The sequence below is a fragment of the Triticum dicoccoides genome, chromosome 5A (assembly GCF_002162155.2).
Source record: "Triticum dicoccoides isolate Atlit2015 ecotype Zavitan chromosome 5A, WEW_v2.0, whole genome shotgun sequence".
Lineage (NCBI taxonomy): Eukaryota > Viridiplantae > Streptophyta > Magnoliopsida > Poales > Poaceae > Triticum > Triticum dicoccoides.
This window is the reverse complement of record NC_041388.1, coordinates 108,519,016-108,531,496: the sequence shown is the minus strand read 5'-3', so window position 1 is coordinate 108,531,496 and position 12,481 is coordinate 108,519,016.

Below are 12,481 nucleotides of genomic sequence, written 5' to 3'. Positions count from 1 at the left end.
TGCGGCCCATCTCCCCCGCGCCGCGGCCCGAAGCCGTCCGCCGCCCGCGCCCGAGGCGCCGCCCGACACCGCTCGCCGGCCCCGCCGCCGCACCATCTCCGCCCCGCCGCCTCGGCTTCCACCTCGCCTCGGCTTCTGCAGCCGCCGCCCGCCTCCGCCGCGGCCGGCCAGCTCCCTCCTCCGGCCAGATCCGGTCGAGGAGCGACCGGATCCGGCGAACCCAACCTCGCCGGTCGCCGTCTTCGTCTTCTCCGGCGAGCAGCGCCACCGCCTCGTTTTGCATGCCCGGGTCAAACCCTAGATCCGGAGGTCGAAATTCTACTAAGTCCCCGTGTTTTTTCAGTTTCAAGTACCCATGTTCATCGTGCCGTAACTTTGCATCCGTAGCTCCGTTTTTGGCATATAGCATATCAAAATGTTCATCTCAGAGATTACATCTTTTCATTCCATTGCATCAGTTGCATTTGAGTTCATCTTGATGCCCGAAATGCTGTTAGAAGAGGGCTACTTGAGATAATTGTCAGATCTGCTACTCCTTTTGCATATTTGTCATTTTTGCCATGATTATTGTGTGCATGTTATGCCCATGAGCTCTACATATGTTTTGTTAAGGGTTTTGACATCTTTCCAGAGGTGCAAACCATGTATTTTTTTCATGTGTGTGGCGACTAGCACAAGCTTGCCAAGTGAGGCACTTGGTAATTCTGTTTTCAGGGACTTAGCATTTCCACTAAGTCCTTGAGCTGTTTATCGCATATGGCCAAATGTTCATGTTGTTTCCTAGTGATCCGTGCCTCTTTTGAGGATGATCAGTAAGGATGTTTTGTTAATCTTGTAGTGCTCTATCCATCCATGTCTTTGTTTGCAATTAAGGAGCACCCTAGCTTGAGTCAATCGAGCTCTACTTTTGCTACATTGTGAATCTGGGCAGATTGTCTACTTGTTAGTAATTTTGCCGAGGATGTTATAGTTGATCCGTGCATGCTATGCTATTGTTCTTTCCATGTATAGCTTGAATTTTGTGTATTCTTGATGGGGGTATGCTTAGCTTGTCTTGACTTGCTCCGTAGTGGGTGCATCGAGCTCGTAAACATGCCTACTTGATATCTGTTTCAGCATGTGCCAGTTTTCACTAAGTCTGAAAACTGATTATGTTTTTGCCATGTTCACATGCTTGCAATTGTATTTTCTGATCCCTTTTGGCTCAAGGTCACTAAGGGACTTTTGTTAAGCTCTTTGAGTAGCTCCATGCCATGCTTTACTTTGCCATGTTCAGGTCCTGTAGCATGTAGTTTTGTGGCTCCAAAGAGGGCTACCTGATCTGAAATTCCAGACAAGTGTTAATTTCACTAAGTCTGAAATCTGTTTGCCATATGCATTTTTGCCATGCTTGTTTGAACCTGTTAATGGATGATTTGGCCGTAGCTCAGTGCTAGACTTTTGTTAAGCATCTTGAGTGCATCCCTGCCATGTATTTTGTTGTCATGTTTGGGTGCTTTAGCATGTTCATCTCATTGCATTTAGATGGCTACTTGCTGTAAATCGCAGACCGGTGTCATATTTGTTTTGCTTGCCATTTCCAAACCGTAACTCCGATTCCGGTGATCTTTATATCGTTTTCAAGCGATTTCATATCATCTTTTCAGTGGCACACTTGGATTTCCAAGTTGAGGCCAGGTTCATGCTTTTCCTTGTCACATCTTGCATATGCATCCCGCATCGCATCCCGCATAGCATATCATCTTTGCATCATATTGTTTGAGCTTTTGCACGTGGTTGATTGTGTCCTTGTTGCTTGTTTGTCTTGTTTGGGTAGAGCCGGGAGACGAGTTCGCTAACGAGGAGCCCGTTGAGTTTGCTTTCGAGGATCCAGTCAACTCTAACAACTTTGCAAGCAAGATGATCATACCCTCGAAATCACTACTATCTTTGCTATGCTAGATTGCTCGCTCTTTTGCTATGCCAATGCTACGATGCCTACCACTTTATTTCAAGCCTCCCAAATTGCCATGCCAAACCTCTAACCCACCATGTCCTAGCAAACCGTTGATTAGCTATGTTACCGCTTTGCTCAGCCCCTCTTATAGCGTTGCTAGTTGCAGGTGAAGATTGGAGGCCGTTCCTTGTTGGAACATTTATTTGCTTGCTGGGATATCATTATATTATCTTGTTATCTTAATGCATCTATATACTTGGTAAAGGGTGGAAGGCTCAGCCTCTTGCCTAGTGTTTTGTTCCACTCTTGCCGCCCTAGTTTCCGTCATATCGGTGTTATGTTCCCGGGTTTTGCGTTCCTTACGCGGTTGGGTTATAATGGGAACCCCTTGATAGTTCGTCTTGATTAAAGCTTTTCGAGCAATGCCCAACCTTGGTTTTACCATTTGTCACCTAGCCTCTTTTTCCCTTGGGTTTCCGGAGCCCGAGGGTCATCTTATTTAACCCCCCCCCCCGGGCCAGTGCTCCTCTAAGTGTTGGTCCGAACCGAGTAGACTTCGGGGCCACCTCGTGGCAACTTGAGGGTTGGTTTTACTCGTAGGATGCCTCATCTGAGTGTGCCCTGAGAACAAGATATGTGCAGCTCCTATCGGGATTTGTCGGCACATTCGGGCGGTGTTTCTGGTCTTGTTTTAACCTGTCGAAGTGTCATGAAGATTCGAGGTACCGAGTCTGATCGGAACGTCTCGGGAGGAGGTCTTTTCCTTCGTTGACCGTGAGAGCTTGTCATGGGCTAAGTTGGGACTCCCCTGCAGCGATTTGAACTTTCAAAAGCCGTGCCCGCGGTTATGGGCAGATGGGAATTTGTTAATGTCCGGTTGTAGATAACTTAAATCTTAACTTAATTAAAATGAATCAACTGAGTGTGTTACCGTGATGGCCTATTCTCGGCGGAGTCCGGGAAGTGTACACGGTGTTGGAGTAATGCTTGCGCAGGTTGTCCTTTAGTTTCTCGCTCGCGCTTTGCCTCCTCTTCTCGCTCTCTTTTGCGAACAGGTTAGCCACCATATATGCTAGTCGCTTGCTGCAGCTCCACTTATATTTACCTTGCCTTACCTTTAAGCTTAAATAGTCCTGATCGCGAGGGTGCGAGATTGCTGAGTCCCTGTGGCTCACAAACTACTATTACACCAGATGCAGGCCCTGATGATTCCGCTCCAGGTGACGCGCTCGAGCTCAAGTGGGAGTTCGACGAGGACTCTCTATGTTACTATGTTTCCTTTCCTGATGATCAGTAGTGGTGCCCAGTTGGGGGTGATCGGGACCGTGTCGCATGTTGGGTTATCTTTTATTTTGGTGCCGTAGTCGGGCCATGAGTGTTTGGATGATGTAATGTTATTTATGTACCTTGATTGACATGGCGAGTGTAAGCCAACTATGTTATCTCCCCTTTATTATTATATTACATGGGATGTGTAAAGATTACCTTACTTGCGACATATGCCTTCAATGCGATTATGTCTCTAAGTCGTGCCTCGACACGTGGGAGCTATAGTCGCATCGAGGGTGTTATAAGTTGGTATCAGAGCCTTCCCCAACCTTAGGAGCCCCATTGCTTGATCGTTTTTAGCGGCCGAGTTGTGTCTAGAAAAATGTTTTGAGTCATTTAGGAATTATATATCGGAGAGTTTAGGAATTCTTTTTACTTCCCAGTCTCCTCATCGCTCTGGTAAGGCATCCTGACGTAGAGTTTTGACTCTTCTGTTCTCAAATTTCACTAAATTTTTTTTAGGATCACGCGGGTATCTTGGAATCATTCCGATGGTTTTATGATGAGAACATTGTCTTGGTGCCTCCTGTCACGGGTTTTGTGGAAGTGTCCCGGGGAGTTGAGCTCTGAGGTGTTGTCGTCATAATTTTATCGTTGTAGTTCTGGAATACCTGAGTTTAGTACGCCGACATCAAAAATCTCTTTTATGCAGTTCGTTGGTGAGATAACCTCGACGCCACCCAGTACTGGGGCGGGAGTTCGGGAGTATCGCCATAACTTGTATAACAGATGCTTTTCGAAGGTTGAGGTAGATGGTTTCCGAAGTTTTTTCCGGTTATGTGTTGAAGGATGGATACAGCTGGATGTAGGATTTGCTAGAATTGGGTGAGATATTATGCTTCCCCTGTATCCCCAACACCTGATTGCATAACCGGAAAGGTTCAGGAGTTCCATAGGTGGGAATTCTCGTAGCTCTAGTTCTTATTCCACGGATATTGGTTTGAGATTGGGATTTCTTACCGATTATTTGTTCTTGATCCGTACCTTGTTGATTTATTTCTCTACCTAAATTCTATGTGGCTTCTCAATTTATGGATATGTGACCATTTCAAGAGGAACGCATTCGTTCATTTTGTTCGGATGTGAAGACTATATGTTGCAAGTGGATTCAGCTTCATTTATCTGTCTATGTGCTAACGGTGGTCAACCTCTTCAGGATGGCTCCCGCTAAGAGCACTAGTCAGAATCAGAATCAAGATCCGCCACCACCTCTACCTCCTCCGGACGCATGGCAAGCTGTGATGGCCGCAACCAATGCAAACACACAGTTGATCATGCAAATTCTCCAAGAGCGCAATCAAGGCAACCAAGGGAATCAAGGCAACCAAGGGAATCAAGGCAACAATCAGAATCACTCTGCTACACTCAACCAGTTCCTTGCTAACGGGACAAAGACTTTCAGCAATTGTGTTGAGGCAACCGATGCTGACGATTGGCTTGTGGATCTGTGCAAGCATTTCGAGTGCAGTAACGTCAGGCCTGAGGACTTTGTCAAGTTCACTTCCTTCCAACTCAAAGATCAAGCTGCAGAATGGTTCCAGCAGTACAAGGACTCCAGAGGTGGACGTGTTATCACTTGGGATGATTTTCGTCGAGATTTCTGAGCTCACCATATTCCTTAGAGCATGGTTGAAAGCAAGCGTGAGGAATTCCACAACCTGAAGCAAGGCTCTTTGTCTGTCTATGACTACAACAAGTTGTTTCAGAAGCTCGCCCGCTTTGCCAAGTAGGACGTACCTGATGAGAAGTGCATGATATACCAGTTCAGAGGTGGTCTCAGAGAAGAAATCCAGCTAGCTCTTGTCCTCTTTGAACCCTTGAGGTACGATGAGTTCTACAACATGGCATTGAAGCAAGAGGCTGCTCAGTTGAGGTGTGATGCTTCCAAGAAGCGAGTCAGAGATGTTACTCCTTCTTCCTCTACTCAAGTGGCCAAGCAGCAGAGGTATTGGCTTCCTCCTCCTCCGTTCCGTCAGCCCTATCAGCAGAAGAGCAAAGGTGGCAGTGGATCTTCCCGCCCACTGATTCGTCCTCCGTTCTTGGCAACTCGGATATTGATCTTATTCTCGGGATGGATTGGCTTTCTAAGCACAAGGCTCAGCTTGATTGTGCAGCCAGGCAGATTCAATTGACTCATTCGTCTGAGGATGTAATTGTCTTTGCCGCTCGTGATTATACCATCCGTCTGTTTTCTCTCAATGAGAAGGGTGAATTGGATGCTATCTCGCAAATTCTAGTTGTTTGCGAATATCAAGACGTCTTTCTAGAAGAGCTTCCAGGAATGCCTCCGCACCGGCCAGTTGAATTCGTTATTGATCTTGAGCCCTGCACGGAACCTGTGTGCAAGCGTCCTTACAAGTTCAGACCTGAAGAGTTGAAGGAGCTAAAGAAGAAACTCGATATTCAAGAGAAAATGGGTTTCATCCGGCCTAGTTCTTCTCTGTGGGGTTGTGGTGTTCTTTTTGTGAAGAAGAAGGATGGAACGGACCGACTTTGTGTTGATTACCGTCCATTGAACAAGAAGACCATCAAGAACAAATACCCACTCCCCAACATCAATGAGCTGTTCGAACAACTCAAAGGTGCCCAAGTATTCTCCAAGCTTGATCTCCGTATGGGTTATCATCAGATTCGAATCCGTGAGCAAGATATTCCCAAGACGGCTTTCAGGACAAGCTATGGTTCATACGAATACACTGTCATGTCTTTTGGCCTCGTCAACGCTCCTCCGACTTTCTCTCGCATGATGAACTTCATCTTCAACGCCTACACCAATGACTTCATTTTGGTCTATCTCGACGACATTCAGGTTTTCTCGAAGAACAAGGAAGATCATGCCAAGCACTTGCGTTTGGTGCTTGATAAGCTAAGGGAACATCAGTTCTATGCCAAGTTCCCCAAGTGCGAATTTTGGCTCGATGAGGTTCTTTATCTTGTTCATATCATCTCTGCCAAGGGCATTGCCGTGAATCCTGAGAAGGTGTCTGCAATTGTGAATTGGGAACCTCCTCAGAACGTGAAGCAACTCCGTAGCTTCCTCGGTCTCGCAAGCTACTGCCGAAGATTCGTTGAAAACTTTTCTAAGATCGCGAAGCCTCTCTCAAATCTTCTCCAGAAGCACATCAAGTACGTTTGGTCTCCGGAGTGTGACATTGCTTTCAACACTTTGAAAGAGAAATTGATCACTGCTCCAGTTCTGACTCCGCCTGATGAATCCAAGCCGTACGAGGTCTTTTGTGATGCCTCTCTCCAAGGTCTTGGCGCAGTATTGATGCAAGAGAAGAAAGTTGTTGCTTATACCTCTCGCCAGTTGAAGCCCAATGAGAAGAACTACCCCACTCATGATCTCGAGTTGGCGGCAGTTGTGCATGCTCTTTTGACATGGAGACATCTTCTATTGGGAAGAAAAGTGGACATTTTCACTGATCAAGAGTCTCAAGTACATCTTCACTCAGCCTAATCTCAACCTCAGGCAAACTCGATGGGTCAAAATGATTCAAGAGTATAATCCGAGTATCCAGTATACTCCAGGCAAGGCCAATGTGATTGCTGACGCATTGAGCAGGAAGGCTTACTGCAACAGTCTGATTCTCAAGCCTTATCAACCCGAGCTTTGTGAAGCTTTCCGCAAACTTAATCTGCAAGTTGTTCCTCAAGGTTTCCTCGCCAACCTTCAAGTATCTCCTACCTTAGAAGACCAGATTCGCCAAGCCCAGCTTCTTGATGCTATGGTGAAAAAGGTGAAGATTGGGATTGCCAAGAGTCAACCCAAGTACAAGTGCTACCACCTTGATGACAAGGATACTCTCTTCTTCAAGGATCGTATTGTTGTACCCAAAGGTGACCCCCGTAAAGTGATCATGAACGAGGCTCACAATTCTATCCTCTCCATCCACCCTGGGAGTACGAAGATGTATCAGGACCTCAAGCAGGCTTATTGGTGGACTCGAATGAAGCGCGAGATTGCTCAATTCGTGAATGAGTGTGATGTCTGCAGAAGAGTGAAGGAAGAACACCAAAGGCCAGCTGGTCTCCTCCAACCTCTTGCCATTCCAGAATGGAAGTTTGACCACATCGAAATGGACTTCGTGACTGGGTTTCCAAAGTCCAAGCGTGGCAATGATGCTATATTCGTTGTCATCGACAAACTCACCAAAGTGGCTCACTTTCTGCCTATTAAAGAGTCGATCACTGCAGCTCAATTGGCGGAACTCTATACCTCTCGGATTGTCTCTCACCACGGTATCCCACAAGTGATCTCTTCAGACCGTGGCAGCATCTTTACCTCCAAGTTTTGGGATTCTTTTCAGAAGGCCATGGGCACCAAGATCCGCTTCAGCACAGCTTTCCATCCTCAAACTAGTGGTCAAGTCGAGCGTGTCAACCAGATTCTTGAAGATATGCTCAGGGCTTGTGTGATCTCCTTCGGTATGAAGTGGGAGGATTGTCTTCCTTATGCTGAATTCTCCTATAACAACAGTTTTCAAGCAAGTTCGGGCAAGGCCCCATTTGAAATTCTGTATGGCAGGAAGTGCCGTACCCCTCTCAACTGGTCTGAAACCGGTGAACGTCAGCTTTTGGGTAATGACTTAATCACAGAGGCAGAGGAAATGTGCAAAGTCATTCGAGATAATCTCAAAGCAGCCCAATCCCATCAGAAGAGCTACTATAATAGTAAGCACCGTGATTTGGCTTTCGAGATCGGAGATCATGTTTACCTCCGCGTCTCTCCTATGAAAGGTACTCGTCGCTTCGGTATCAAAGGGAAGCTTGCCCCTAGATACGTGGGACCTTTCAAGATTGTCAGCAAGAGAGGCGATCTCGCCTATCAACTCGAGCTTCCTTCAAACTTTGCAAATGTTCATGATGTGTTCCATGTCTCTCAGCTCCGAAAGTGCTTCAAGACTCCTGGCCGCACCGTCAACTTCGAGGACATTGAGCTCCACGAAGATCTTTCCTATCGAGAGCACCCCATTGCTATTCTTGAAGAGACTAAACACAAGACTCGCAATAAGTCAATCAAATTCCTCAAAGTCAAGTGGTCACACCATTCCGACCGTGAACCTACCTGGGAACGCGAGGATCACCTCCGTTCTGAGTACCCGGCGTTCTTTCAGTCCTAGATCTCGGGACGAGATCCTTTCATAGTGGTGGAGTGTTGTAACAGCCCAGATGTGACTTTCCCAATTTGTACTCCAACTCTTGCTGTTTCCGGCGTTAAGTTATTTTATTTTCTCGGGTTCGGGTTTTTGTCTCCATGTGTGTTGTCATTGTCATGCATCTCATATCATGTCATCATGTGCATTGCATTTGCATACATGTTCATCTTATGCATTAGAGCATTTTCCCCATTGTCCGTTTTGCATTCCGGCGCTCCGTTCTCCTTCGGTGGTCATTTCTAGTTTTCTTTCGTGTGTGGGGATTAAACATTTTCGGATTGGACCGAGACTTTCCAAGTGGCCTTGGTTTACTACTGGTAGACTGCCTATCAAGTTTCGTATCATTTGGACTTCGTTTGATAGTCCAACGGTTAACCGAGGGACCGAAAAGGCCTTGTGTGTGTTGCAGCCCAACACCCCTCCATTTTGGCCCAAAACCCACCAAAACCCTATCCATCATCTAGAGCGTTCGATCACGATCGCGTGGCCGAAAACCGCACCTCATTTGGACTCTCCTAACTCCTCCTACCTATAAAAAGGCATCCCCTCCCGAAATTCCGGATCAAACCCTACCCTAACCTTCCCCTCGCGCCGCCGGACGTTTCCCCTCCACCGGACGGACATGTCCGCCACCATCGCCGCCGCCACGTGGCGCCTCCTAGTTCGCTGAGGCGCCGAGCCCCACATCGCCGCGCCGCCCGGGCCCGGGAAGCCCAAGGCCGGCCCCCGCGGCCCATCTCCCCCGCGCCGTGGCCCGAAGCCGTCCGCCGCCCGCGCCCGAGGCGCCGCCCGACTCCGCTCGCCGGCCCCGCCGCCTCCACCGCGAGCTCCGCCGCCGCACCATCTCCGCCCCGCCGCCTCGGCTTCCGCCTCGCCTCGGCTTCCGTAGCTTCCGCCCGCCTCCGCCGCGGCCGGCCAGCTCCCTCCTCCGGCCAGATCCGGTCGAGGAGCGACCGGATCTGGCGAACCCAACCTCGCCGGCCGCCGTCTTCGTCTTCTCCGGCGAGCAGCGCCACCGCCTCGTTTTGCATGCCTGGGTCAAACCCTAGATCCGGAGGTCGAAATTCTACTAAGTCCCCGTGTTTTTTCAGTTTCAAGTACCCATGTTCATCGTGCCGTAACTTTGCATCCGTGGCTCCGTTTTTGGCATATAGCATATCAAAATGTTCATCTCAGAGAGTACATCTTTTCATTCCATTGCATCATTTGCATTTGAGTTCATCTTGATGCCAGAAATGCTGTTAGAAGAGGGCTAATTGAGATAATTGTCAGATCTGCTACTCCTTTTGCATATTTGTGTGCATGTTATGCCCATGAGCTCTACATATGTTTTGTTAAGGGTTTTGTCATCTTTCCAGAGGTGCAACCCATGTATTTTTGTGATGTGTGGTGACTAGCACAAGCTTGCCAAGTGAGGCACTTGGTAATTCTGTTTTCAGGGACTTAGCATTTCCACTAAGTCCTTGAGCTGTTTATCGCATATGGCCATATGTTCATGTTGTTTTCTAGTGATCCGTGCCTCTTTTGAGGATGATCAGTAAGGATGTTTTGTTAATCTTGTAGTGCTCTATCCATCCATGTCTTTGTTTGCAATTATGGAGCACCCTAGCTTGAGTCAATCGAGCTCTACTTTTGCTACTTTGTGAATCTGGGCAGATTGTCTACTTGTTAGCGATTTTGCCGAGGATGTTATAGTTGATCCGTGCATGCTATGCTATTGTTCTTGCCATGTCTAGCTTGCATTTTGTGTATTCTTGATGGGGGTATGCTTAGCTTGTCTTGACTTGCTCCGTAGTGAGTGCATCGAGCTCGTAAACATGCCTACTTGATATCTATTTCAGCATGTGCCAGTTTTCACCAAGTCTGAAAACTGATTATGTTTTTGCCATGTTCACATGCTTGCAATTGTATTTTCTGATCCCTTTTGGCTCAAGGTCACTAAGGGACTTTTGTTAAGCTCTTTGAGTAGCTCCATGCCATGCTTTACTTTGCCATGTTCAGGTCCTGTAGCATGTAGTTTTGTGGCTCCAAAGAGGGCTACCTGATCTGAAATTCCAGACAAGTGTTAATTTCACAAAGTCTGAAATATGTTTGCCATATGCATTTTTGCCATGCTTGTTTGAACCTGTTAATGGATGATTTGGCCGTAGCTCAGTGCTAGAATTTTGTTAAGCATCTTGAGAGCATCCCTGCCATGTATTTTGTTGTCATGTTTGGGTGCTGTAGCATGTTCATCTCATTGCATTTAGATGGCTACTTGCTGTAAATCGCAAACCGGTGTCATATTTGTTTTGCTTGCCATTTCCAAACCGTAACTCCGATTCCGGTGATCTTTATATCGTTTTCAAGCGATTTCATCTCATCTTTCCAGTGGAACACTTGGATTTCCAAGTTGAGGCCAGGTTCATGCTTTTCCTTGTCACATCTTGCATATGCACCCCGCATCGCATCCCGCATAGCATATCATCTTTGCATCATGTTGTTTGAGCTTTTGCACATGGTTGATTGTGTCCTTGTTGCTTGTTTGTCTTGTTTGGGTAGAGCCGGGAGATGAGTTCGCTAACGAGGAGCCCGTTGAGTTTGCTTTCGAGGATCCAGTCAACTCTGACAACTTTGCAGGCAAGATGATCATACCCTCGAAATCACTACTATCTTTGCTATGCTAGATTACTCGCTCTTTTGCTATGCCAATGCTATGATGCGTACCACTTGCTTTCAAGCCTCCCAAATTGCCATGCCAAACCTCTAACCCACCATGTCCTAGCAAACTGTTGATTGGCTATGTTACCGCTTTGCTCAGCCCCTCTTATAGCGTTGCTAGTTGCAGGTGAAGATTGGAGGCCGTTCCTTGTTGGAACATTTATTTGCTTGCTGGGATATCATTATATTATCTTGTTATCTTAATGCATCTATATACTTGGTAAAGGGTGGAAGGCTCGGCCTCTCGCCTAGTGTTTTGTTCCACTCTTGCCGCCCTAGTTTCTGTCATATCGGTGTTATGTTCCTGGATTTTGCGTTCCTTACGCGGTTGGGTTATAATGGGAACCCCTTGATAGTTCGTCTTGATTAAAGCTTTTCCAGCAATGCCCAACCTTGGTTTTACCATTTTTCACCTAGCCTCTTTTTCCCTTGGGTTTCTGGAGCTCGAGGGTCATCTTATTTAAACCCCCCGGGCCAGTGCTCCTCTGAGTGTTGGTCCAAACCGAGTAGACTGCGGGGCCACCTCAGGGCAACTTGAGGGTTGGTTTTACTCGTAGGATGTCTCATCTGAGTGTGCCCTGAGAACGAGATATGTCCAGCTCCTATCAGGATTTGTCGGCACATTCGGGCGGTGTTTCTGGTCTTGTTTTAACCTGTCGAAGTGTCATGAAGATTCGAGGTACCGAGTCTGATCGGAACGTCTCGGGAGGAGGTCTATTCCTTCGTTGACCGTGAGAGCTTGTCATGGGCTAAGTTGGGACTCCCCTGCAGCGATTTGAACTTTCAAAAGCCGTGCCCGCGGTTATGGGCAGATGGGAATTTGTTAATGTCCGGTTGTAGATAACTTAAACCTTAACTTAATTAAAATGAATCAACTGAGTGTGTTACCGTGATGGCCTCTTCTTGGCGGAGTCCGGGAAGTGGACACTGTGTTGGAGTAATGCTTGCACAGGTTGTCCTTTAGTTTCTCGCTCGCGCTTTGCCTCCTCTTCTCGCTCTCTTTTGCGAACAGGTTAGCCACCATATATGCTAGTCGCTTGCTGCAGCTCCACTTATATTTACCTTGCCTTACCTTTAAGCTTAAATAGTCTTGATCGCGAGGGTGCGAGATTGCTGAGTCCCTGTGGCTCACAGCCTACTATTACACCAGATGCAGGCCCTGATGATTCCGCTCCAGGTGACGCGCTCGAGCTCAAGTGGGAGTTCGACAAGGACTCTCTACATTACTATGTTCCCTTTCCTGATGATCAGTAGTGGTGCCCAGTTGGGGGTGATCGGGACCGTGTCGCATGTTGGGTTATCTTTTATTTTGGCGTCGTAGTCGGGCCATGAGTGTTTGGATGATGTAATGTTATTT